Genomic DNA, 27641 nt, shown 5'->3' on the forward strand with positions numbered 1-27641 from the left:
TTAGTCTTCGTAAGTACTTAAGAATGTCCTTCACGGCTTTCCAATGCATTTGACCGGGATTGGCTCGATATCTGCTCGTGACACTCAGAGCAAATGTTACATCCGGTCTGGTAGATATCATCCCATACATGATACTACCTATGGCTGACGCATATGGTACATGTGTCATTTTCTCTATCTCTTCATCAGTCTTGGGACACATGGACTTGGATAGAGAAACTCCATGACACATAGGTAGATGTCCTCTCTTAGACCCATCCATTGAAAACCTTTTCAATATGGTTTCGATGTAAGTTGATTGAGTGAGTCCTATCATTCTTTTAGATCTATCACTATAGATCTGTATCCCTAGAATATAGGATGCCTCACCCAAATCCTTCATCGAGAATCTACCTGATAACCATATCTTTGTTGACTGCAACATCCCTACATCATTCCCAATGAGTAAGATGTCATCAACATAAAGTACTAAGAATGTCACATCATCCTTAACTACTTTCTTGTACACGCACGGTTCCTCCGGGTTCTTGATGAAGCCAAAATCCTTTATTGTTTCATCAAATTTCTGGTTCCAACTTCTTGATGCTTGTTTGAGACCATAGATCGATCTCTGAAGCTTGCATACCTTATGCTCGCTTCCCATGGATGTGTATCCCTCAGGCTGCGTCATATAGATCTCTTCCTTAATGTTTCCATTAAGAAATGCAGTCTTCACATCCATTTGCCATATCTCATAGTCATACCAAGCAGCTATGGCAATAAGGATTCTTATGGACTTGAACATTGCAACTGGTGAAAAGGTTTCATCATAGTCAACTCCTTGTCTTTGAGTATAACCTTTCGCCACCAATCGTGCCTTGTAGGTCAATACCTTACCATCAGGTCCAAGCTTTCTCTTGTAGATCCATTTACACCCTATTGGAACAATTCCATCGGGAGGATCTACTAAAGACCAAACTTGGTTTGTATGCATCGAATCTATTTCCGACTGCATAGCTTCAAGCCATAAATTTGAATCCGCATCAGAAATTGCTTCCTTGAAGTTTCTTGGATCGCATCCAACGTCGGGTTCATCTTGATCCCCTTCAAGAAGAAGACCATATCGAATAGGAGGTCTAGAAGTCCTCTCGGATCTTCTAGGTATAGGCGTGTCCTCTGAAGATTCTTGAGGTATGAGATCATTATTTTGTATTTCGGGTTCTTCTCGAATTTCTTCGAGTTCCATCATCTCGCCTTTCTTATCCAATAAGAACTCCTTCTCCAAGAAGGTGGCATTCCTTGAAACAAACACTTTTGTTTCAGTAGGATAATAGAAATAATATCCGATTGAATTCTTCGGATACCCTACAAAATAACATAATGTGGATCGACTATCCAACTTATCTCCCACTGTCTGCTTCACGTAAGCAGGACATCCCCAAATCCTCAAGTACGAATACTTAGGAGCTTTGCCATTCCATAACTCGTATGGTGTTTTATCCACTGCTTTGGTGTGGACGTTGTTCAACAAAAACACCGTCGTTTCAAGCGCGTAGCCCCAAAACAAAGGTGGAAGCTCAGTGAAGCTCATCATGGATCGAACCCTGTCCAACAAAGTTCGATTACGACGCTCCGATACACCATTAAGCTGAGGTGTCATAGGAGGAGTCCACTGAGAGAGAATCCCATTCTCTTTTAGATAGCTCAAAAACTCGGTACTCAAGTATTCTCCACCTCGATCCGATCGAAGTGCTTTAATACTTTTACCTAGCTTGTTTTCTACTTCAGCCTTGAATTCTTTGAACTTTTCAAATGCTTCAGACTTATATTTCATTAAATATAAATACCCATACCTTGAATAATCATCAGTAAAGGTAATGAAGTAGGTGTGGCCAAATTGAGTACCAATTCTAAATGGACCACAAACATCTGTATGGATCAAATCCAACAGATTTTGACTACGCTCAGGTTTCCCCTTGAATGGAGATTTAGTCATTTTTCCTTTCAGGCAGGATTCACAAGTAGGTAGAGAGTTAATATCAGACATATAAAACATGCCCTCTCCCACTAGCTTGTTCATCCTCCTTGAGAAAATATGACCTAGCCTAGCATGCCAAAGATTTGCCGGGTTTTGACTATCGTTTTTCCTTTTATTTGTTGTTATCGGTTTATCGACATAATTTATTGGAACGTCTTTTAATTTTAAGTTATATAGATCGTTTTCAAGTTGTCCATTTCCAATCAAACATTCATTCTTGTAAATATTGCAAATCCCATTCACAAAATTGCAAGAAAAACCATCTCTATCAAGCATAGAAACAGAAATAATGTTTTTAATCAAATCTGGAACAAATAAAACATCTCTCAAAAGTAACTTAAAATCGTTCTGCAAAATTAAATAAACGTCTCCCACAGCTTTGGCTTCAACTCCAGAACCATTTCCGAGCCTCAGCTGGGTCTCACCCATTCTAAGCTTGCGACTTCTTGTCATCACCTGCAAATCATTGCAAATGTGAGATCCACATCCGGTATCCAATACCCAAGAAGTAGTATTAAGTGAAACATTTATTTCAATATAAAACATACCCTTCGCAGTTCGCAACTGCTCTAGATATTTCTTGCAGTTACGTTTCCAATGACCGGGTTTCTTGCAGTGATGGCAAACATCCTTGGACTTTTTCATGTTTGAAGCCTTTGTCTTGTTCTTCTTCTCGGGTCCGGTTTTCTTGGATGGGGCAGAACGTTTCTTACCCTTTGTACTTGGCCCCTTCTTAGCAGAAGAAGAGGAGCCCACCAAGAGAACCGGTTTATCCTTCTTTAAAGTGGCTTCATAAGTTACAAGCATATTGACCATCTCTTCAAGGGAGGCCTCTATCTTGTTCATATTGAAATTCACCACAAAACCGTCAAACGATGAAGGAAGAGAGAGAAGTAATAAGTCCACATTGAGTTCATGCTCCAATACCAAATCAAGCGTTACCAACTTCTGAATGAGCCAAATCACGCGTACCCCATGATCACGGACCGAAGTCCCTTCACGCATGCGACACGTCATTAACTCTTTTACAGTAGCGAACCTTTCAGCTCTCGATTGAGCCCCCAAAAGTTCCTTGAGTTGTACGTGAATGTCAGCAGCATTCACGGTATCCTCAAATCGCCTCTGGAGTTCATCAGACATCGAAGCTTGCATATAGCATTTGGCCTTGATATCATGGTCTCACCATTTATCAAGTTTGGCCAACTCTTCCGGACTTATATCAGCTGGTGCTTCCTTCGGAGGAGATTTTTCTAACACGTAGAATATCTTCTCCGAGGTCAGGACAATCTTCAACTTACGGAACCATTCCGTATAGTTTGCGCCAGTCAGTTTATTTTGTTCGAGAATAGAGAACAGTGGATTGCGCGAATTCATCTTAATGAAATACTGAAAAGAAACAGACAATAATCAGTGATTGTTTAATTAATTTACTAAGACATAAAATAGGCAAAATTTATTTTATGAATCTCACTCCCACTATTTTAACGATTTCACTACCCTCTAGTGAAAACGGGAAACTGTTTTCCTTAGTGGGAACATGGAGTCCAATTGACAAACTATGGTCCCGAATAATATCAGCCAACCATAATTTTCAAAAGGTAGAGCCCAATTGCTTCCAAAGCAACCTCCACGTTTTTACCTCATGTCCAATAATGGCCCAATAATATGACGCCGTTTATTGTGACACGTCAAGATGACCCATCAATATTAAGTTGTGATAGACGGTCGCCATGTGGATCCCCAATAATATGAGAAAATCCCATGAGAGTTCCACCCAACTTACAACATGTGTCGATCCAATGTACAGCTTTCCGACGAACGGGCCCCCCCAATAATATGAGCCGGACCGTATCCGCGGGTAGCATCTCATACATTGATCGTTGATGGAAGGTAGGAACATTTAAACAATATTTAAATTTCCTTTATTTATCTTGATATCAATTTTAAATCATATTTAAAATGAGGGATTTTAATTTTTTAAAATTTGTCTCATCATTTAAAATTTGTATGCTTGCGGGATTCATACAATTTAGTCTAAACATGCATACAACGATAATATCATATATTATATTTTAGGATGATCGATTCCATTACTAATCGACCCGTGGTTGCCAATCACGAGTCTATGTCCAATCCTAGGTGATATGCAAGTATGCAATTCAATCCTATTACATTGTGCTTCCAATTTACATTTCTTCAGTCTTTATTGTCTGCTGGGCCCACCTCCGTCTTCAAATCTTCATCTCCCAGTAAGTATAATGTATTTACAATAAATAACTATGACAAGTAGGGTATACATTTTAAGGGGTGGGAACGGGCCATAAACCAGGCCCACTTTTATTACATATGACAATTCATATTGGGCCATAAACTAGGCCCATTAATAAATCCAACAACAATAAAAACAAATGTAAATTCTCTAACATACACCTTCAAAATTGGTCATGGCAATCGATCATCCTTATCCAATAATATTTAATTCAAAATTAATTTATTGGATAACATGCAATGTCAATTAAATTAAAAAGGATAAAATCATATTTCATATATAAAATCTTATTTTACATACAAAATCATATTTTATCTTTTATCAAATAAAATCATATTTTACATATAAAATCCAATTTTGTACATAAAATCATATTTTACTCAATATTTCCATAAGATCATATCTTATCATCAATTGTACCAAAAATAATTAATTTCATAAAATCTGATTTAACGGATAAAATCTATAAATTTTACAAAAATTCAAATTTATCCAAAAATCAATTTTAAAATTTTCGGACTCGAACAATTCGATCCGACGCCTCGTGGACCAATCAAAAACAATTTTCGATCGGACCAAAAATAGAATTTTAACATATTAAAATTTTAATTAAAAAATAAAAAATTAATTTTCCCGGGCCGCCCGGGACGATCCCGGGCAGCCCGCGCCCCAAAAGGGGCTCGGGCCGGGCAGCCCGTCGCTGCCCCTTGGGCAGCGCCGTGCGCTGCCCTTGGCAGCGATCCAATTGATGCCCGTGTTTTGCCCGTCAAAAATTTAATTTTAAAAATTTGTTTTGTTTCAAAAACCGATGCTTAAAAATTTTGTACAATCGATTAATTTAATCGCTTGATCTGAGCAACCTGGCTCTGATACCACTGTTGTGTAACGGTGTTCAGATCAATCAGAATTGATACCCGGTGCAGCGGAAGTTTTAAAATTTTATATGGAACGATTCCATATCATGGGTATCAAAACTTTACGATTAAATTGTGCGTGTAAAAATTAAATAACAATTAAATTTTTACCTTGAATCTCGAAACGAGATTATGGACACCAACAGATAACTCTGCTCTTGTTGTATATCCCAAGAACTGATGGACGAACAATTCTTCAATCAGGTCCACGAACAGAAGTTTAATCCCTCTGATAGATTGCACTAGAAAATCTATCAGAAGTTTCTACGAAGAGAATTAACGAATTTGATCCGTTAAACCAGACTGCAAATTCGAAATTCACAGGCTGGAATTTTCGACAGAGAGAGGAGAGGGGCGGCGGCCACTAGAGAGAAAACCCTAGTGTTTTCGAAAATTATGCCTTGTTCTGTTCAATTTCTGTACTGCAATAACTTATTTATAATGTGGGCTGCTAACAGCTTAGGGCCCATTAGTCATAAGTTCAAGCCTGACAAGCAAAGCCCGCATGTTCAGAAATTAATATAAAATTCATCATGACTCCGATTGATAAACCGATTTCACCAATGTGCACAGAAACCATTTCTGCACCTTTTAAAGTCAAGATAAATTTTCTGAATCCGAATTCAGTGATTTCCAAAAATGCCCATCCCTATGTCATTTTAGGAAATCTTACTCTTCTACTCTGATATAAGAAGTCCTACTTCTTTGTTCATTAAATTTAACTCTTTAAATTTAACTATCTTAACGGGGATTAAAAATCCATTACTTGTGTGACCCTCAATGGTTCAGGGATACAGCTAGCCGTGGGCTCACAACTCCTTGTGACTCGGAACAACAATTTCCGACTTGCCCATCGAATCATGGTAAGAGCGCCTAGCAACATCGCCCCATGATTCCCTAGGTATCACTGATAGTGCCTGCAAGAACCAATAGATTTTGGTTAGCGTACAGTACGGTCCCTTCATCCATATATCTCGATCGAATCAACAACCATTGGTAAATCGAGAGTCGTTCGAGATTCGATAACTATGCAATGCATCTTGAAGATCAAATAGTGACATCGCATGTGCTACTAAGAAACCATTTCTTAAAACACATCATGTACTCTGGCCAGAGATTCGTCACACTAATATCTCCTCAGATTGCATAGGATATCCATACTAGCAAGTATGTGGTGAATCCTTGACAACAAAGCATCGACTTCTATATGTGTCGTAACTGTACCCAATCCCGACACCTGATGACCCCAATAGAGTCGGTAAACGAGTCAAAGTACAGTACTAGCATATAGAGTCTCAATGATGTTTCAAGTAGTAAGGACTAATGGTGTACAACCAAAACCGCGGACTTTATCCACTCGATAAGTGATAACCACTTGAAAAGTCCGGATAGGGTAGTTCGATCATTCATCATATGAATATCCATTTGCATGCTTTGAACATCTCTATATTCCATACCAATGAAACGTGGTACTCGGCATCGCAAATGCTAGTCTCAATCTCGAGCGATCCTTATCCTTATTAACGGATGGCTCAATCGACTAGGAACTGTTTAGAATATACAGTGACTATAAGATGTGTTTAATGATAGCCATCCCCATGTGCCACCACATCTTACATACACTATAGTATATTCAAGGTCTTCATCTAAACATCTTATAGTATGTCACAACATAATAATATGATAAAAGATAAAGTAAACGCCATTATAAAAGTGTAAATTATATTAAACAAAAGATTGTTTATACATAGAGTCATAAAAGCCCTTAGCCACAAGTTGGCTCACCGGGCACCCACTCTTTCAGATTTATACTGCATTCATTTGCATACTGAGCTATCTCCTTCGAGATGTCTATTAGTAGGGTTGTACCCTATCCTATTAGTGGATGAACTTCCATGGCTTTGGGTCCGGTAAATTCACTGGTATTATGGTATGGGAGCCACCTCCTGAAGCGACGGCACAACGTGCTACATACCAGGGCCCGATCTGTCTTTGTATCTGATCCTTGACCTCGAGTTATAGGGAGTTCACTTTGCATGCATGTATACTCATACTCTCGTACTGAGTGTTTTATGCTCACGTCTCGTACTCTGTGTTTTTGGACACCCTATTCCATGGGACAGGTTTGCGATTGGACAAGGCGGGTGGATCCAAGAGGGGCTAGGCAGTGGTTGGCCAGCTGGAGATTCGCCTAGGTTTTATTCTGTTGTTTTGGGTTTATACAGCTATTTGATTTGGTTGTATATTATTTGGGTATTTACAGATTCCTTTTCTTGGGATTGTATTAATGTTATGGTTTCCGTAGTTGAATTCTGATTTCTATTTAATTAAGTTAATTGCATGCCTAAGTTTTGTTTAGTAGGTGATCCGAGTAAGGGTCACTACATTTATGATATCAGAGCATGCAAAGTATTCTTGGGATTTAGATTCTACATAAGATAACCGTTAGGTTAATTTTGTAGATGGTAGATCGTGACGACCAGAGTTCTCATGGCAGTATTGGTGGGCGTTGGGGTGATGTCGACCGGGAGCCTCATAGGGAACACCGCCATCGTCATCGAGATGAGGACCGTTTCAGTGTACGTCGATTCTTGCAGATGGTGAAAGAGTGGGTGCCCGGTGAGCCAACTTGTGGCTAAGGACTTTGATGACTCTTTGTATAAACAATCTTTTGTTTAATATAATTTACACTTTTATTAATGGCAATGACTTTATCTTTCTTCATATTGTTATATTGTGATATACTATTGTTGTTTTGATAAAAACCTTGAATATACTATAGTGTATGTAAGATGTGGTAGAACATGGAGATGTATATCATGAAACACATCTTATAGTCACTGTGTATTCTAAACTGTTCCTAGTCGATTGAGCCGTCCGATAATAAGGATAAGGATCGCTCGAGTTTGAGACTAGCATTTGCGATGCAGAGTACCACGTTTCATTGGTAAGGAACATAGAGATGTTCGAAGCATGCAAATGGATATTCATACGATGAATGATCGAACTACCCTATCCGGACTTTCCAAGTGGTTATCACTTATCGAGTGGATAAAGTCCGCGGTTTTGGTTGTACACCATTAGTCCTTACTACTTGAAACGTCATTGAGACTCTATATGCTAGTACTGTGCTTTGACTCGTTTACCGACTCTATTGGGGTCATCAGGTGTCGGGATTGGGTACAGTTACAACACATATAGGAGTCGATGCTTTGTTGTCAGGGATTCACCACATACTTGCGAGTGTGGATATCCTATGCGATCTGAGAAGATATTAGTGTGACGAATCTCTGGCCAGAGTACATGATGTGTTTTAAGAAATGGTTTCTTAGTAACACATGCGATGTCACTATTTGATCTTCAAGATGTATTGCATAGTTATCGAATCTCGAACGACTCTCGATATACCAATGGTTGTTGATTCGATCGGGATATATGGATGAAGGGACCGTACTGTACGCTAACCAAAATCTATTGGTTCTTGCAGGCACTATCAGTGATACCTAGGGAATCATGGGGCGATGTTGCTAGACGCTCTTACCATGATTCGATGGGCAAGTCGGAAATTGTTGTTCCGAGTCACAAGGAGTTGTGAGCCCACGGCTAGCTGTATCCCTGAACCATTGAGGGTCACACAAGTAATGGATTTTAAATCCCCGTTGAGATAGTTAAATTTAAAGAGTTAAATTTAATGAACAAAGAAGTTGGACTTCTTAATTAAGAGTAGAGGAGTAAGATTTCCTAAAATGACATAGGGATGGGCATTTTTGGAAATCACTGAATTCGGATTCAGAAAAATTTATCTTGACTTTAAAAGGTGCAGAAATGGTTTCTGTGCACATTGGTGAAATCGGTTTATCAATCGGAGTCACGATGAATTTTATATTAATTTCTGAACATGCGGGCTTTGCTTGTCGGGCTTGAACTTATGACTAATGGGCACTAAGTTGTTAGCGGCCTACATTATAAATAAGTTATTGCAGTACAGAAATTACATACAAAAGGTCAAAAATTTTCGAAAAACCTAATTATTTTTCTCTGAAGTGGCCGCCCCCTTTTCCCCTCTGCTCGGTAAAATCCAGTCTGTGAATTTTGAATTACAGTCTGGTTTAACGGATCAAATTCGTTAATTCTCTTCGTAGAAACTTCTGATAGATTTTCTAATGCAATCTATCAGAGGGATTAATTATCCGTTCGTGGACCTGATTGAAAAACAGTTCGTCCATCAGTTCCAGGGATATACAACAAGAGCAGAGCAATCTGTTGGTGTCCATAATCTCGATTCGAGATTAGAGGTAAAAATTTATAATCGTTATTTAATTTTTACACACACAATTTAATCGTAAAAGTTTTGATACCCATTATGGAATCGTTCCATATAAAATTTTTAAACTTCCGCTGCACCGGGTATCAATTCTGATTGATCTGATCGCCGCGTTTTCCAGCAGTGGTATCAGAGCCAGGTTGCTCAGATCAAGCGATTAAATTAATCGATTGTACAAAAATTTTTAAGCCTCGGTTTTTGAAACAAAATAAATATTTTAAAAATAAAAATTTTTTTTTTCCGGGCAAAACCCAGGCAGCGATTGGATCGCTGCCCGGGGGGGGGGGGGGCAGCGATGGTCGCTGCCCCGGGCAGCGCACGGCGCTGCGCAGGGCGGCGCACGTCGCTGCCCGGCCCGAGCCCTTTGGGGCGCGGGCAGCCCGGGAATGTCCCGGGCGGCCCGCGGAAAAATTAATTTTTTAATTTTAAATTAATTTTAATATGTTAAAATTCTATTTTTGGTCCGATCGAAAATTGTTTTTGATTGGTCCACGAGGCGTCGGATCGAATTGTTCAATTTCGAAAATTTTAAAATTGATTTTTGGATAAATTTGAATTTTTGGAAATTTTAAATATTTTATCCGTTAAATCAGATTTTATGAAATTAATTATTTTTGGTACAATTGATGATAAGATATGATCTTATGGATATATTGAGTAAAATATGATTTTATGTATAAAATTGGATTTTATAGATAAAATATGATTTTATTTGATAAAAAGATAAAATATGATTTTGTATGTAAAATAAGATTTTATATATGGAATATGATTTTATCCTTTTAAATTTAAATTGCCATTGCATGTTATCCAATAAATTAATTTTGAATTAAATGTTATTGGATAAGGATGATCGATTGCCATGACCAATTTTATAGGTGTATGTTAGGAATTTACATTTGTTTTTATTGTTGTTGGATTTATTAATGGGTCTGGTTTATGGCCCAATATGAATTGTCATATGTAATAAAAGTGGGCTTGGTTTATGGCCCGTTCCCACCCCTTAAAAATGTATCCCCTACTTGTCATTGTTATTTATTGTAAATACATTAGATTTAGTGGGAGATGAAGATTTGAATACGGAGGTAGGCCCAGCAGACAATAAAGACAGAAGAAATGTAAATTGGAAGCTCAGTGTAATAGGATTGCATTGCATACTGCATATTACCTAGGATTGGACTAAAGACTCGTGATTGGCAACCACGGGTCGATTAGAAATGGAATCGATCATCCTATATAATATGTGATATTATTGTTGTATGCATGTTTTAGATAAAATTGTGTGAATCCGGCAAGCATACAAAATTTTAAAAATGATGAGACAAATTTTCAAAATTAAAATCCCTCATTTTAAATATGATTTAAAATTGATATCAAGATAAATAAAGGAAATTTAAATTTGTTTAAATGTTACTACCTTCCATCAACAATCAATGTATGAGATGCTACCCGCGGATACGGTCCGGCTCATATTATTGGGGGGGCCCGTTCGTCGGAAAGCTGTACATTGGATCGACACATGTTGTAAGTTGGGTGGAACTCCCATGGGATCGGCTCATATTATTGGGGGATCCACATGGCGACCGTCCATCACAACTTAATATTGATGGGTCATCTTGACATGTCACAATAAACGGCGTCATATTATTGGGCCCTTATTGGACATGAGGTAAAAACATGGAGGTTGCTTTGGAAGCAATTGGGCTCTACCTTTTGAAAATTATGGTTGGCTGATATTATTAGGGACCATAGATTGTCAATTGGACTCCATGTTCTCACTAAGGAAAACAGTTTCCCGTTTTCACTAGAGGGTAGTGAAATCGTTAAAATAGTGGGAGTGAGATTCATAAAATAAATTTTGCCTATTTTATGTCTTAGTAAATTACTTAAACAATCACTGATATTTGTCTGTTTCCTTTCAGTATTTCATAAAGATGAATTCGCGTAATCCACTTTTCTCGATCCTCGAACAAAATAAATTGACTGGCGCAAACTATACGGAATGGTTCCGTAAGTTGAAGATTGTCTTGACTTCGGAGAAGATGCTCTACGTGTTAGAAAAATCTCCTCCAAAGGAAGCACCAGCTGACATAAGTCCGGAAGAGTTAGCCAAACTTGATACATGGTGGGACCATTATATCAAGGCCAAATGCTATATGCAAGCCTCGATGTCTGATGAACTCCAGAGGCAATTTGAGGACACCGTGAATGCTGCTGACATTCACGTACAACTCAAGGAATTTTTTGGGGCTCAATCGAGGGCTGAAAGGTTCGCTACTGTAAAGGAGCTAATGACGTGTCGCATGCGTGAAGGGACTTCGGTCCGTGATCATGGGGTACGAGTGATTTGGCTCATACAGAAGTTGGTAACCCTTGATTTGGTGTTGGAGCATGAACTCAACGTGGACTTACTACTTCTATCTCTTCCTTCTTCGTTTGACGGATTTGTGGTGAATTTCAATATGAACAAGATAGAGGCCTCCCTTGAAGAGATGGTCAATATGCTTGTGACATATGAATCCACTTTAGAGAAGGATAAACCGGCTTTCTTGGTGGGCTCCTCTTCTTCTGCTAAGAAGGGGCCAAGTACAAAGGGTAAGAAACGTTCTGCCCCACCCAAGAAAATCGAACCCGAGAAGAAGTACAAGACAAAGGCTTCAAACATGGAAAAATCCAAGGATGTTTGCCATTACTGCAAGAAGCCCGGTCATTGGAAGCGTAACTGCAAGGAATATCTAGAGCAGTTGCGAACTGCGAAGGGTATGTTCTATATTGAAATAAATGTTTCACTTAATACTACTTCTTGGGTATTGGATACCGGATGTGGATCTCACATTTGCAATGATTTGCAGGTGATGACAAGAAGTCGCAGGCTTAGAATGGGTGAGACCCAGCTGAGGCTCGGAAATGGTTCCAGAGTTGAAGCTAAAGCTGTGGGAGATATTTATTTAATTTTGCAGAACGGTTTTAAGTTACTTTTGAGAGATGTTTTATTTGTTCCGGATTTGATTAAAAACATTATTTCTGTTTCTATGCTTGATAGAGATGGTTATTCTTGCAATTTTGTGAATGAGATTTGCAATATTTACAAGAATGAATGTTTGATTGGAAATGGACAACTTGAAAATGATCTATATAACTTAAAACTAAAAAACGTTCCAATAAATTATGTTGATAAACCGGCAACAACAAACAAAAGGAAAATCGATAGTCAAAACCCGGCAAACCTTTGGCACGCTAGGCTAGGTCATATTTCCTCAAGGAGGATGAACAAATTAGTGGGAGAGGGCATGTTTGATATGTCTGATATTAACTCTCTACCTACTTGTGAATCCTGCCTAAAAGGAAAAATGACTAAATCTCCTTTTAAGGGGAAACCTGAGCGTAGTCAAAATCTGTTGGATTTGATCCATACAGATGTTTGTGGTCCATTTAGAGTTGGTACTCAATATGGCCACACCTACTTCATTACCTTTACTGATGATTATTCTAGGTATGGGTATTTATATTTAATGAAATATAAGTCTGAAGCATTTGAAAAGTTCAAAGAATTCAAGGATGAAGTAGAAAACAAGCTAGGTAAAAGTATTAAAGCACTTCGATCGGATCGAGGTGGAGAATACTTGAGTACCGAGTTTTTGGACTATCTGAAAGAGAATGGGATTCTCTCTCAGTGGACTCCTCCTATGACACCACAGCTGAATGGTGTATCGGAGCGTCGTAATCGAACTTTGTTGGACATGTTTCGATCCATGATGAGCTTCACTGAGCTTCCACCTTCGTTTTGGGGCTATGCGCTTGAAACGACGGTATTGTTGTTGAACAATGTCCACACTAAAGCAGTGGACAAAACACCATACGAGTTATGGAATGGCAAAGCTCTTAAGTATTCGTACTTGAGGATTTGGGGATGTCCTGCTTACGTGAAGCAGACAGTGGGAGATAAGTTGGATAGTCGATCCACCTTATGTTATTTTGTAGGGTATCCGAAGAATTCAATCGGATATTATTTCTATCATCCTGCTGAAACAAAGATGTTTGTTTCAAGGAATGCCACCTTCTTGGAGAAGGAGTTCTTATTGGATAAGAAAGGTGAGATGATGGAACTCGAAGAAATTCGAGAAGAACCCGAAATACAAAATAACGATCCTACACCTCAGGAACCATTGATAGACACGCCTATACCTAGAAGATCCGAGAGGACTTCTAGACCTCCTATTCGATATGGTCTTCTTCTTGAAGGGGATCAAGATGAACCCGATGTTGGATGTGATCCAAGAAACTTCAAGGAAGCAATTTCTGATGCGGATTCAAATTTATGGCTTGAAGCTATGCAGTCGGAAATAGATTCGATGCATACAAACCAAGTTTGGTCTTTAGTAGATCCTCCCAATGGAATTGTTCCAATAGGGTGTAAATGGATCTACAAGAGAAAGCTTGGGCCTGATGGTAAGGTATTGACCTACAAGGCGCGATTGGTGGCGAAAGGTTATACTCAAAGACAAGGAGTTGACTATGATGAAACCTTTTCACCAGTTGCAATGTTCAAGTCCATAAGAATCCTTATTGCCATAGCTGCTTGGTATGACTATGAGATATGACAAATGGATGTGAAGACTGCTTTTCTTAATGGAGACATTAAGGAAGAAATCTATATGAAGCAGCCTGAGGGGTACACATCCATGGGAAGCGAGCATAAGGTATGCAAGCTTCAGAGATCAATCTATGGTCTAAAACAAGCATCAAGAAGTTGGAACCAGAAATTTGATGAAACAATAAAGGATTTTGGTTTCATCAAGAACCCGGAGGAACCATGCGTGTACAAGAAAGTAGTTAAGGATGCTGTGACATTCTTAGTACTTTATGTTGATGACATCCTACTCATTGGGAATGACGTAGGGATGTTGCAGTCAACAAAGATATGGTTATCAGGTAGATTCTCGATGAAGGATTTGGGTGAGGCATCCTATATTCTAGGGATACAGATCTATAGAGATAGATCTAAGAGAATGATAGGACTCACTCAATCAACCTACATCGACACCATATTGAAACGGTTTTCAATGGATGGGTCCAAGAGAGGATATCTACCCATGTGTCATGGAGTTTCTCTATCCAAATCTATGTGTCCCCAGACTGATGAAGAGATAGAGAAAATGACACATGTACCATATGCGTCAGCCATAGGTAGTATCATGTATGGGATGATATCTACCAGACCAGATGTAGCATTTGCTCTGAGTGTCACAAGCAGATATCAAGCTAATCCCGGTCAAATGCATTGGAAAGCCGTGAAGGACATTCTTAAGTACTTACGAAGGACTAAGAATTTGTTCATGGTATATGGAGGAAGAGAACTAAAATTGGAAGGCTATACCGACTCTAGCTTCCAAAGTGACGTGGATGACTCGAAGTCAACCTCTGGATTTGTGTTCATGCTCAATGGCGGTGCTGTCTCTTGGAAGAGTTCCAAGCAGGACACCACTGAGGCAGAATACATTGTAGCATCAGCTACTGCTAAAGAGGCCGTTTGGATGAGGAATTTCGTCCAAGAGTTGGGCGTCATTCCTGAATTTGTTGGTCCAGTCCCGGTGTACTGTGACAACACGGGTGCCGTTGCTCAGGCAAAGGAACCAAGGTCTCATCAAAGATCCAAACACGTACTGAGAAAATACCACATCATCCGGGAGATTGTGGAAAGAGGAGACATCACTGTCGAAAGAGTGGCCTCTGCAGACAATATCGCTGATCCACTTACTAAGCCCTTGCCAGGACCATTATTTGACAAACATCGCAAAGCAATGGGTCTACGTAGTATGACTAGTTGGTTTTAGGGCAAGTGGGAGATTGAAAGAGTGGGTGCCCGGTGAGCCAACTTGTGGCTAAGGGCTTTGATGACTCTTTGTATAAACAATCTTTTGTTTAATATAATTTACACTTTTATTAATGGCAATGACTTTATCTTTCTTCATATTGTTATATTGTGATATACTATTGTTGTTTTGATAAAGACCTTGAATATACTATAGTGTATGTAAGATGTGGTAGAACATGGAGATGTCTATCATGAAACACATCTTATAGTCACTGTGTATTCTAAACTGTTCTAGTCGATTGAGCCGTCCGATAATAAGGATAAGGATCGCTCGAGTTTGAGACTAGCATTTGCGATGCAGAGTACCACGTTTCATTAGTAAGGAACATAGAGATGTTCGAAGCATGCAAATGGATATTCATACGATGAATGATCGAACTACCCTATCCGGACTTTCCAAGTGGTTATCACTTATCGAGTGGATAAAGTCCGCGGTTTTGGTTGTACACCATTAGTCCTTACTACTTGAAACATCATTGAGACTCTATATGCTAGTACTGTGCTTTGACTCGTTTACCGACTCTATTGGGGTCATCAAGTGTCGGGATTGGGTACAGTTACAACACATATAGGAGTCGATGCTTTGTTGTCAGGGATTCACCACATACTTGCGAGTGTGGATATCCTATGCGATCTGAGGAGATATTAGTGTGACGAATCTCTGGCCAGAGTACATGATGTGTTTTAAGAAATGGTTTCTTAGTAACACATGCGATGTCACTATTTGATCTTCAAGATGTATTGCATAGTTATCGAATCTCGAATGACTCTCGATATACCAATGGTTGTTGATTCGATCGGGATATATGGATGAAGGGACCGTACTGTACGCTAACCAAAATCTATTGGTTCTTGCAGGCACTATCAGTGATACCTAGGGAATCATGGGGCGATTTTGCTAGACGCTCTTACTATGATTCGATGGGCAAGTCGGAAATTGTTGTTCCGAGTCACAAGGAGTTGTGAGCCCACGGCTAGCTGTATCCCTGAACCATTGAGGGTCACACAGAGTAATGGATTTTTAAATCCCCGTTGAGATTGTTAAATTTAAAGAGTTAAATTTAATGAACAAAGAAGTTGGACTTCTTAATTAAGAGTAGAGGAGTAAGATTTCCTAAAATGACATAGGGATGGGCATTTTTGGAAATCACTGAATTCGGATTCAGAAAAATTTATCTTGACTTTAAAAGGTGCAGAAATGGTTTCTGTGCACATTGGTGAAATCGGTTTATCAATCGGAGTCACGATGAATTTTATATTAATTTCTGAACATGCGGGCTTTGCTTGTCGGGCTTGAACTTATGACTAATGGGCACTAAGTTGTTAGCGGCCTACATTATAAATAAGTTATTGCAGTACAGAAATTACATACAAAAGGTCACAAATTTTCGAAAAACCTAATTATTTTTCTCTGAAGTGGCCGCCCCCTTTTCCCCTCTGCTCGGTAAAATCCAGTCTGTGAATTTTGAATTACAGTCTGGTTTAACGGATCAAATTCGTTAATTCTCTTCGTAGAAACTTCTGATAGATTTTCTAGTGCAATCTATCAGAGGGATTAATTATCCGTTCGTGGACCTGATTGAAGAACAGTTCGTCCATCAGTTCCAGGGATATACAACAAGAGCAGAGCAATCTGTTGGTGTCCATAATCTCGATTCGAGATTAGAGGTAAAAATTTATAATCGTTATTTAATTTTTACACACACAATTTAATCGTAAAAGTTTTGATACCCATTAGAATCGTTCCATATAAAAATTTTAAACTTCCGCTGCACCGGGTATCAATTCTGATTGATCTGATCGCCGCGTTTTCCAGCAGATGGCACCGAAGCCCTTGGTTGGAGGTGAGTCTCCAGAGGATGCGGAGAACTGGTTAGATCTCATGGAGACGACTTTTCAGACTTTCCAATGCACCGAGGAGCAGAAGATGGAGACCCTTGGTTATCTTCTGGATGGACGTGCGCGCAGGTAGTGGAGGTTTACTTCTGCACCTTTTGTTGCGGCGAGAGGAGTGGCCACCTGGGCCAAGTTCCGCACAGCTTTTCAGAAGCTGTATTTTCCTCCTGCACTCCGTCAGTCGAAGGCGGGCGAGCTACTGAGTCTGCGACAGGGAGCCATGTCTATTGATTAGTATCAGCAGAAGTTCTTTGATCTGCTATCCTATTGCCCCGAGATTGCTGACAGCTCTGGGATGAAGTATAATTTGTTCCTTCAGGGCCTTAACCCTGAGATCCACGAGCATGTGGCAGTCGGCGATGACATGTCCTACGAGGGTTTGGTGAGCCGTTGTCACCAAGCAGAGGACAACATTCGGCGGAACAGATCTTTCTCTTAGTCGAGACCTGCTAGTTCTTTGGGTCCCCGTGCCCAATCTTTTAAAAAGTCTGGATCTACTTCTTCCTCTGGTTCTAGAGGTGTTGTTCGCTTTGGGAAGAAGGACAAGCGTGATCACTGTGGGAAGAACCATCCATCTGACAAGTGCCGTAAATCTTCTGGAGCTTGTTTTCGTTGCGGTGAGGTGGGTCATATCCGAAGGAATTGTCCACTATCTGGGGGAGGCGGTTTTGGTTCTTGTTCAGGATCAGGTTCTCAGGCCACCGTTCAGCAGAGGTCGAAGGGACAGCCTGCTGGGAGTTCTCATTTGAGGCCACGAGCTTCTGGCCAGGTGTTTTCCTTGAGGCATGATCAGGCTATGGAGGAGAATGAGAAAGTCATCGCAGGTACATTTTTGCTTTATGGTATACCTGCTCTTGTACTTATTGACACTGGTGCATCTCATTCCTTCATTTCTGCATGTTTTGTTAAGAGGCATAAGTTACCATGCATTGCACTAGACGTAGTGATGTCTATTTCTACTCCGACGGGCCAATCTGCTTTGGCTAAGCGTCTAGTGATGGGTTTCTCTTTAGAATTCGAGGGGAACATTCTGTTAGCGAATCTCATGGTTCTTGCGATGGACGACTTTGATTGCATTCTGGGAATAGATATGCTGACTACCTATCGAGCTTCAGTGGACTGCTACCAGAGATTAGTGCGCTTTCATCCGGAGGGGAGTGATAGCTGGTTTTTCTATGGAGAGGGAGCGCGACCCCCGATGCCTTTAGTATCAGCTTTGAGAGCCTGTCGAGCTCTAGAGTCTGGCGGGGAAGGCTACCTTATCTATGCAGTTGATTTGTCCGCTGAGAGCGTTGGGATAGAGAGTATTCCTGTTGTGGATGAATTCCCAGATGTATTTCCTGATGAGATTTCGAGTTTTTCTCTTGTTAGGGAAGTCGAGTTTGGCATAGAGTTGATGCCTGGTACTTCTCCTATTTATCGAGCACCGTATCGTCTGGCTCCGTCAGAGATGCGTGAGTTGAAGAATCAGCTACAAGATCTCTTGGACAAGGGGTACATTTGTCCTAGTGTATCTCCTTGGGGAGCTCCTGTTCTCTTTGTGAAGAAGAAGGATGGTTCGATGCGGCTGTGCATTGACTATCGGCAGCTGAATCGAGTCACTGTGAAGAACAAGTATCCTTTGCCTCGTATTGATGACTTATTCGCCCAGCTGCAGGGCACTTCAGTTTATTCCAAGAATGACTTGAGATCTGGGTATCATCAGTTGAGAGTCCGATATCAAGACGTAGCCAAGACTGCATTCCGTACTCGCTATGGGCATTACGAGTTTCTAGTGATGCCATTTGGTTTGACTAATGCGCCGGCTATATTTATGGATCTGATGAACCGTGTCTTTAGGGAGTATTTAGACAAGTTTGTCGTGGTTTTCATTGACGACATCTTGGTGTATTCGCGTAATACGGAAGAGCATATTTCTCACTTGCGGATGATACTACAGACTCTTCGAGATGAGCAGTTATACGCCAAGCTGAGCAAGTGTGAGTTCTGGATGGATCGAGTGGTCTTTCTTGGCCATATCATATCCAGGAAGGGGATTTCTGTTGATCCAAGCAAGATTGAGGCTGTGCTGAATTGGTCGCGTCCAACGACGGTTGCTGAGATCCATAGTTTTTTGGGTCTAGCAGGATATTATCGTCGCTTCATTTTGAATTTCTCTCAGCTAGCTCGACCTTTGATGCAGCTTACCCGCAAGGGTGTGGATTTCGTGTGGTCCTCCGAGTATGTGGAGAACTTCTGTGAGCTTCGACGGCGGTTGACTTTTGCACCGGTGTTGGCATTACCGTCAGGATCTGGAGGGTATATGGTGTACACTGATGCTTCTCTTCAGGGGTTAGGTTGTGTCCTGACTCAGAATGGGCATGTGATCACATACGCTTCTATACAACTGAAGCTTCACGAGGACAACTACCCAGTCCATGATTTGGAATTGGCAGCCATTGTGTTCGCTTTGTAGATCTGGCGTCATTATCTGTATGGCGAGAAATTTGAGATCTTCACCGACCGTAAGAGTCTCAAGTATTTGTTCACTCAGGCAGAGTTGAACATGAGGCAGAGACGTTGGATGGACTTGCTTAAGGACTATGATTGCGAGATTATGTACCATCCGGGAGCTGCTAATCTCACCGCTGATGCATTGAGTCGCAAGGTGCGACTATCCGCACTTCAGACTTGTTCGATGTCTAGTGCGATCAGTGACTGTTGTACTTCAGGATATACTTTCAAGCATAAGAAAGGTATGCAGAGTATCCAGATGTTTGCGATATTAGCTGAGCCAGCTTTGTATTCGTGGATTCAAGATGCTCAGATGTCTGATTCAAAGACCCAGCGTTTAGCTCGTCTAGCTAACGAGGGTAGCTCGTCTGGATTTCATTATCAGTCAGATGGATTTCTGTGTTTGTCTGGTAGGCTTGTGATTCCGCAGGATGTAGAGTTGCGAGGGGAGATTTTGTCTCAGGTGCATCGCACTAAGTTGAGTATTCATTCTGGGAGCAACAAGATGTACAAAGATCTACGTACTCGTTTCTGGTGGAAGGGAATAAAACGCAGTGTTTATCAGTTTGTTTCGAGATGTTTGGTGTGTCAACAGGTCAAGGCAGAGCACCGACGACCTAGAGGATTGCTTCACAGTCTGCCTATTCCTGAATGGAAATGGGAGTTTATCACAATGGACTTTGTGACCCATTTGTTGGTATCCCCAAGGAACTGTGATGCTATCTGGGTTGTGGTGGACCGACTCACCAAGTCAGCGCATTTCATTGCCTATAGCCGGGAGTTCAATATGGATCGTATGGCTCGGTTGTACATTCAGGAGATCGTTCAACTTCATGGAGTGCCTGTGAGCATTGTCAGCGATCGGGACCCCAGGTTTACTTCTAGATTATGGGGGAGTGTTCAGCGTGCGATGGGTACTACTCTCAGTTTGAGTACTGCCTATCATCCGAAGACTGATGGTCAGTTAGAGCGCACTATCCGTAATTTGGAGGATATGCTTAGAGCGTGCGTCATGGAATTTGGCTCAGCCTGGCAGGATCATTTGCCATTGATCGAGTTCGCGTACAACAACAGCTATCATACTAGTATTGGGATGGCACCTTTTGAGGCGTTGTACGGACGACGTTGTCGTACTCCACTCTTCTGGGAAGAAGTGGGGGAGAGACAGGCTGAGGGACCGGAATTTATCCAGCAGGCGGTAGACATTGTTGATCAGATCAAGAAACGGATTAAAATTGCACAGGATCGTCAGGCCAGCTATGCTAACCCTAAGCGTAGGCCTTTGCAGTTCGATGTCGGGGAGAGGGTATTTTTGAGAGTGTCACCTTTTTGCAAAATTCTAAGATTTGGCATTAAGGGCAAGTTGTCTCCTAGGTTTATCGGTCCGTTTGAGATCTTGGAGAGCATTGGCGATTTGGCTTATCGACTAGCTTTGCCACCGCATCTTTCCAGTATTCACGACGTGTTCCACGTATCTCTGTTGCGACGGTATGTAGCGGATGAGTCCCATATTCTGCAGCGGTCTGAGGTTCAGGTGAGCAAGGATTTGACCTATGTTGAGAAACCTATTCGTATCCTGGATCATAAGGATAAGGTCTTGCGAAACAAAGTCATTCATTTGGTTTTAGTTCAGTGGCAGCGCCGAGGCACTGAAGAAGCTACTTGGGAGCTTGAGGACAGGATGCGTGAAGACCATCCTGAGTTGTTTTGATTTCATTTTTAAGTTTTGTTCAGTTGCAAACTCTGTAAACGTTTGATTTGAATAAAGAATGTTTCTGTACCTTGTGTTACATTCAGTACTTAAGATCTGTTTTGAGGACGAAACATCTTAAGTGGGGGAGAATGTAGTAGCCCGTACCCAAAATCAGTCATAGTGATTAATCAACGCTAGTTAAACAAATTGGGTATCGGACAGATCGGAAGCTCCGAAGGCGCGATCAAAAGCTCCGAACAGGATCGGAAGCTCCGATGAGCGATCGGAAGCTTCGATCGAATTACGTCAGGCATGACGTGTGGCATGATCGGAAGCTACGATCAGGATCGGAAGCTCCGATCGCCCCTATCCGAAGTCAACCAGTGATATTTTGACACGTGGCAGATGAGGATCTTCGGAAGCTCCAATGGCAGGATCGGATGTTCCGATCGAGGAACGTAAGTTCCGATCGAGGATCGGAGGTTTCGATCGAGGATCGGAGGTTCCGATCGTTGTCTATAAATAGAAGGCCGAGGCTTCATTTTGATTTGCCAATTCCGAGAATTCCCTCTCCATTCTAGTCTTATTTGCTTAGTTCTAGTCTTTCTAGGCTTGATCCGGGGGTCGGCGAGGCGTTCGATAGTCGCTGCGGAGTTGTGCCCAAGTTCTGGAGCCATCGACATCAAAGGGCTAACGACGGACGAAGGTATAGCTTTTGCTTAATAAAAATATTTAGGAGTATGCAATAGCTTAGTTAAGTCTTTTAGAGCACTTTAATGATAGTAGTATCATTTGGCAGTGTAGAGCAGACTATAGGTATAGCGACCCTACCCGGATCCGCTACCTAATTAGAGTTAAGAGCATAATTAAACACGCACTAAATAAATTGCTGCGGAAGACTTAAGTAAAAACAGACCGGCAGAATACAACCGGTTAAATAAATTCGATTTATACAATCAAATTGAATAAATAGCCTAAAGGCAAAACCTACAGCTAATCCTGCTGTCTTCACTGGTCACTAGCTACTCCAAGCTCCGGGTGCTCAATCCTGCACCTACACCTGCCCCGTCGAATGTGGTGTCCAAATATATAGGAAAGACTGGACGTGAGCTCTAAGCTCAATACGAAAGCACTGGGTAAGACATACAAATATGATGCATGCAAATGATAGGGTATCCATATCTAGGATAATTGTATATAACTGCTCAGTAATGGCGCCTAAGACATGAGTAGTACAACCCGGGGAGCAAACCCTGTTGACACTGCTCATTCCGATAGGACGTGGACTGTGTCCCCAGATGCTAATCACCCATGACCCGTCAGTCACTGAGTACTAGACATCAACCGTCCAGACAGGGCTGAGCGGCCCTACATGGCTCATCTCATAAGATGGACATGCACAATATGATATATACATGCTGCATAATAATATGACACACAAATGCAACATATAAGCATGCAAAACCCGCTGGCTATCTCAGTCTGTACTTGTGTACCTTACTACAGGCAGTTCCTAGCAGTCCCGCTCTAGGTTCCAAGCCTATATCAACTCTACAATGCAAATACCCATGCATCAATAATTAAGCTCTAAAAGCCTTAACTAAGCTATTGCATACTCCTAAATAATTTAAGGAGACCATAGCTATACCTGCGTTCGTCGTCAGCCCGCTGATGACAATTTCCTCAAAACTAGGCCACAGCTCTGCCTCGACGCCTGGATCGCTATGCCACTTCCGGATTCCCAATAGGATGCCTAGAACTCCCTAGATCTGAGTTAGAAGGCTTAGAAATCAGAGAGAAGAGAGGGAAAAGTGCACTTGAAAATGAAATCTCGGCCCCCTATTTATAGACGGAGTTCGGAGCCTCCGAACCCGGTTCGGAACGTCCGAACACGATCGGATCCTTCGATCCCATCTTCGGAGCGTCCGATCGCCCCAATATTACATCAGCCATGACATCACCTTGCTGACATAAGCGATGACGTGTGCCCTGGTCCCGATCGGAACGTCCGATCTTGCCGACGGAGCTTCCGATCCACTTCAGAGCCTCCGATCCTGAGTTCGGATCCTCCGATCCAGTTCGGAGCCTCCTGACTTGGTTCGGAGTTTCCGAACCCTCCGGGCCTTTGGGACCTTCCCGGCTATTTTGAGTGTCCTGAACCCATTTCTGGACTCCGTTAACCCTTTTGGAATTTCCTTAATCATGTTTTACTTAATCTTAACATGATTACACGATTAATATACTCATTAATCACTAATTCTGGATATGGGTCACTACATTCTCCCCCCCTTAAAAGATTTCTTCCTCGAAATCTAAGGTAGAACCTCGAGAACGTACAAGAAACCCTTGCTCGAGTGTCTGGTCGAAATATCCTCCGACACACTCAGACTCTCGTCGAATTCCATACAAGTTCTATTAATGATGAACCGCATTAACATTTTTCTAGCTGAAAATTACTGCGCTACTGGTCGACAATCAAACTCCTCTAGCACTCGCATATCACAACATTGATATGTCTTCCAAACTGACCCTGATCTCTCTGGTCACGAAAGATACCAATACCCACTTGATCGAGATTATCGTCTCAAAAGAAATCTCATATTGACGAAGACCAAGTCATAACCTGACTGGTTTACGACAATCGTCGAATCACTAATCAAATTAACCATCTAATGGTTCCAAAAGTTCTCGGTGCTCAACACCTCTAGTCAGGAAACACTATTTCCAACACTGTGCCGACACATTCTAACATGAATCTCGCTTTAAGATAATCCAGTTGATACAAGTCTATACTTCAACATAACTGCTCACAATGTTCCTTAGACTGGTTACCCTCCCCACTCTCCCTGAAGCACAACCGGCTTCCCAAGAAATACTGGGAACTTAAACCATCATGTCTAGTACATTCTGCTGTCCACGTTTCTTATTATAACCTCAACACTGTGCCCTGATGATAACTATCATCACTTGCAATTTATGAAGCTACGTCATCTCCTAGCCATTGGCCTGCGAAATCACGCACACATTGCAATAGAAGTTATTACACCTTTAATGATCTACATCACCTCACCCATAGGTTATTCACCCATTAATCTCAATCGTTAGACATCCTCCTGATAGTTATACATACTCGCAACCACTGTACACACATCAAGACTAAGTCAAGCTCCTACAAATATGCTCGACTGGGACATTCCACAGTGCACAGTCATATGGAAATGCTTCCTATTACGTCTCGAAACTCGACAGTCACTGGACCTGGTATAGCTCAACTCAGAGTCTCTGATAATACCATCAGCTCATACCAACCTCCCAAGGTTGAACATACTGATCCTGGAACTAAATCCCAACGGATTCTCAATAGTCAAATCGTTCCCTTGTCGAACGCATCAGTCTCAGCATTGAACGATCTAACTCGTCGATTCCCTAGTAAATCCTGGGAAATACCAATTTCTTCGCTTGTTCCTCCTGTCAAGTTAACACCTAACTTGATCATACAAGTCTACTTGAAATATTTCGGTAGATTCGTCTCTGGAAAACCTAGAGATTCTAAATAACTCAAATCTCCGACTCTGAGATGGTATTCAGTACTCATCCCATAAGCATTTACTCGACAAAATACTATCCCAAGTATTTCTTAATTGCTACATCCTGATCAACCCTGATTGGCTCAACCAATCGAATTCTTCGATCTACTTAAACTTGCACTTATCAGATCAGACCACCACTGATCATCCAACCTACATGGCTCGGTCAATAACCATGACTCAGCTGCCACAAAGAACAATTTCCAAACGGTGTCAGATCACGGTACATAAGTAGTTTACTTGGCACAAGTCTTGCGCCCTTTCAGCACTACTAACCGCTGATTCGTATTCTGAACTTAATCATCCTAACTCTAAAAGAGTTACCCAATAACCACTAGTAGTCACTAGCACAGATCCCGTGCCACCTTAGCACTACTAATCGTTGTCTTGTTCACCCAAGGCAAACATCAAGATAAGCTAAGCCCATTTCCTTCCCATGGAAAATCCTATGCTCATCCTCTGAAAATATCAGACAGTACTTAGCGCAACCACTGGACTCACTATCCTTACCTCGTTCATTCAGAATGAACACCACGGCTCGTCAAGTCCAAGAAGAATAACTAAAGAATCCCAAAGATTTCCACAATCTTCGAATACTCTCCTGATCATATCCCTTGTTAAGGTTGTGCAACAGTTCAAGACTAAGGTAGATTACCTCAATAACCCACCTGGACAACCACCAAGGTTTTACGGTCATAGGCCATGCTTCCCACATCTTAATTAGTCATGTACAATCCTCAACATCTGATATAATCCCTCGCAGATGAAGTCATTCATCAAGGAGTAGTCCTCGTATTCGAGTTGAAGTCTTAAAACAGCATTCCATCCAAGTTCTTGGATAATTCCTATCACAGGGAAATTCTAACCACAACTCTGATGACAACCCCTAGTCATCGTCGGTAGAAATCCATCCTCCTACTAGATCTACACGTCTAACAGTAATTCAAAGGTTAATACCTATCTACTCAAGGTACACACTCGTCAAGAAATCCCTCCATGACTGGTTCCTACAGCAGAATACTCAAACTATATCTCTGGCACACCAGACGATATCGAACCATCGATATCAAGCCTGATATCTTAATCCAAGGTCATACCCTGTCGTGACTGCTACCAAATCCCTAGACTGAGTAGCCTTCCCACCGCCAATCCTGAAGCACAAAAGCTCCCAGGTACCCTCTGGAGTACAAGGACTCCCAGAGTAACACTGGCATAGGGTCGCGCTCCATCACGTCTAGTCATGGTCATAGTCCACAACTCTCGGCATATACTAGACCTGGTATCCCGATGAAAACCCATCATCACAAGTCTCAACCTAACGAAGGTCAGACAGCCTGTTCTAAGGAAACAACCTAGAACAAAGTTCAATGTTCTAAACCGAACAATACCCTTAATGTCTCTAGATGAGTCCACTCATTGCTGGCACTAACATAGTCCACTGACTAACTAGGCCAATCCTAGGAAAATGCCCAGACTAATCGCAAATCACACTGTCATAGTTGGCCCACTCAAATCCCATGAGTTACCACAGTTGAATACTAATCAACTAAAACAATGTCAATCCTAGCAAAATCACTCGCAATCATTCACGAATTGCTGGATAGGTAAAACATGTATCATTGCTTCCATTTATGTACAATTTCTCAATTACAATCCCATGTAATACATACAGTATTCAAAATACAATGAAATGTACAATCGAACTTTGAAATGATACAACTAAAGTATGATAATTCATTACAACTGAAATACTGTTTACAACTACATCAATACAGTATTTAAATCATCGTACACGTCTTCGTTTCTTGAGCATGAAGCTTCTAATCGACACACGCATCGATACAAGCATACTCCCGACCAAGTCTCTCTACATGTCCTCCTACGAAGAACTCTAAAGAAATGGCACATGATAGCTAACCAGCTATGCTCTGCGTCAGTGCATGTCAGTCGACCCCTCCTGCTCACAATCTACCATCAGCGTTCTTCTTGTATTCATATCATGCTTTTGAGCATTAAGTTTCCCGTGTGCCTACCGAACGCATCGATATCAGCATACCTCACGCCCGAAACCTGTCATGCTTTAGGCACTCGAGACATTCTCTAGTGAAGGTCTATCTGACAATCTCTCCAACTACTAGTGGAGAATCTTTAGAGTAGTGTCATCATGGTATGGACGATGCAGATGCAAGCATCAAGTGCGTCCCATCCAATGCTCTGCCACTGCCTCTGACATTCGGTACTTGATCCAAATCTAGGATCCACATGATTAGAAGTCTTGAACGCTTGGACACGATCCATCACTCCTGTCCGCACTTGCTGAAATCCCATAAGCTAAATCTTCAGAAATCCTGCCGATGATGATAGTCTTCGGGCAACTTAATCACCGCATCATCACCTCTTCCAAGGTCTCATCAATCCTATAAGGATAACCCAAAGTCTTAATACTATATCCCAAGTCTCTTGCATGTATATGCTCTGATACCAATAAATGTAGCGACCCTACCTGGATCCGCTACCTAATCAGAGTTAAGAGCATAATTAAACACGCATTAAATAAATTGTTGCGGAACACT

Source organism: Henckelia pumila, chromosome 1 (assembly GCF_033568475.1).
Source record: "Henckelia pumila isolate YLH828 chromosome 1, ASM3356847v2, whole genome shotgun sequence".
Lineage (NCBI taxonomy): Eukaryota > Viridiplantae > Streptophyta > Magnoliopsida > Lamiales > Gesneriaceae > Henckelia > Henckelia pumila.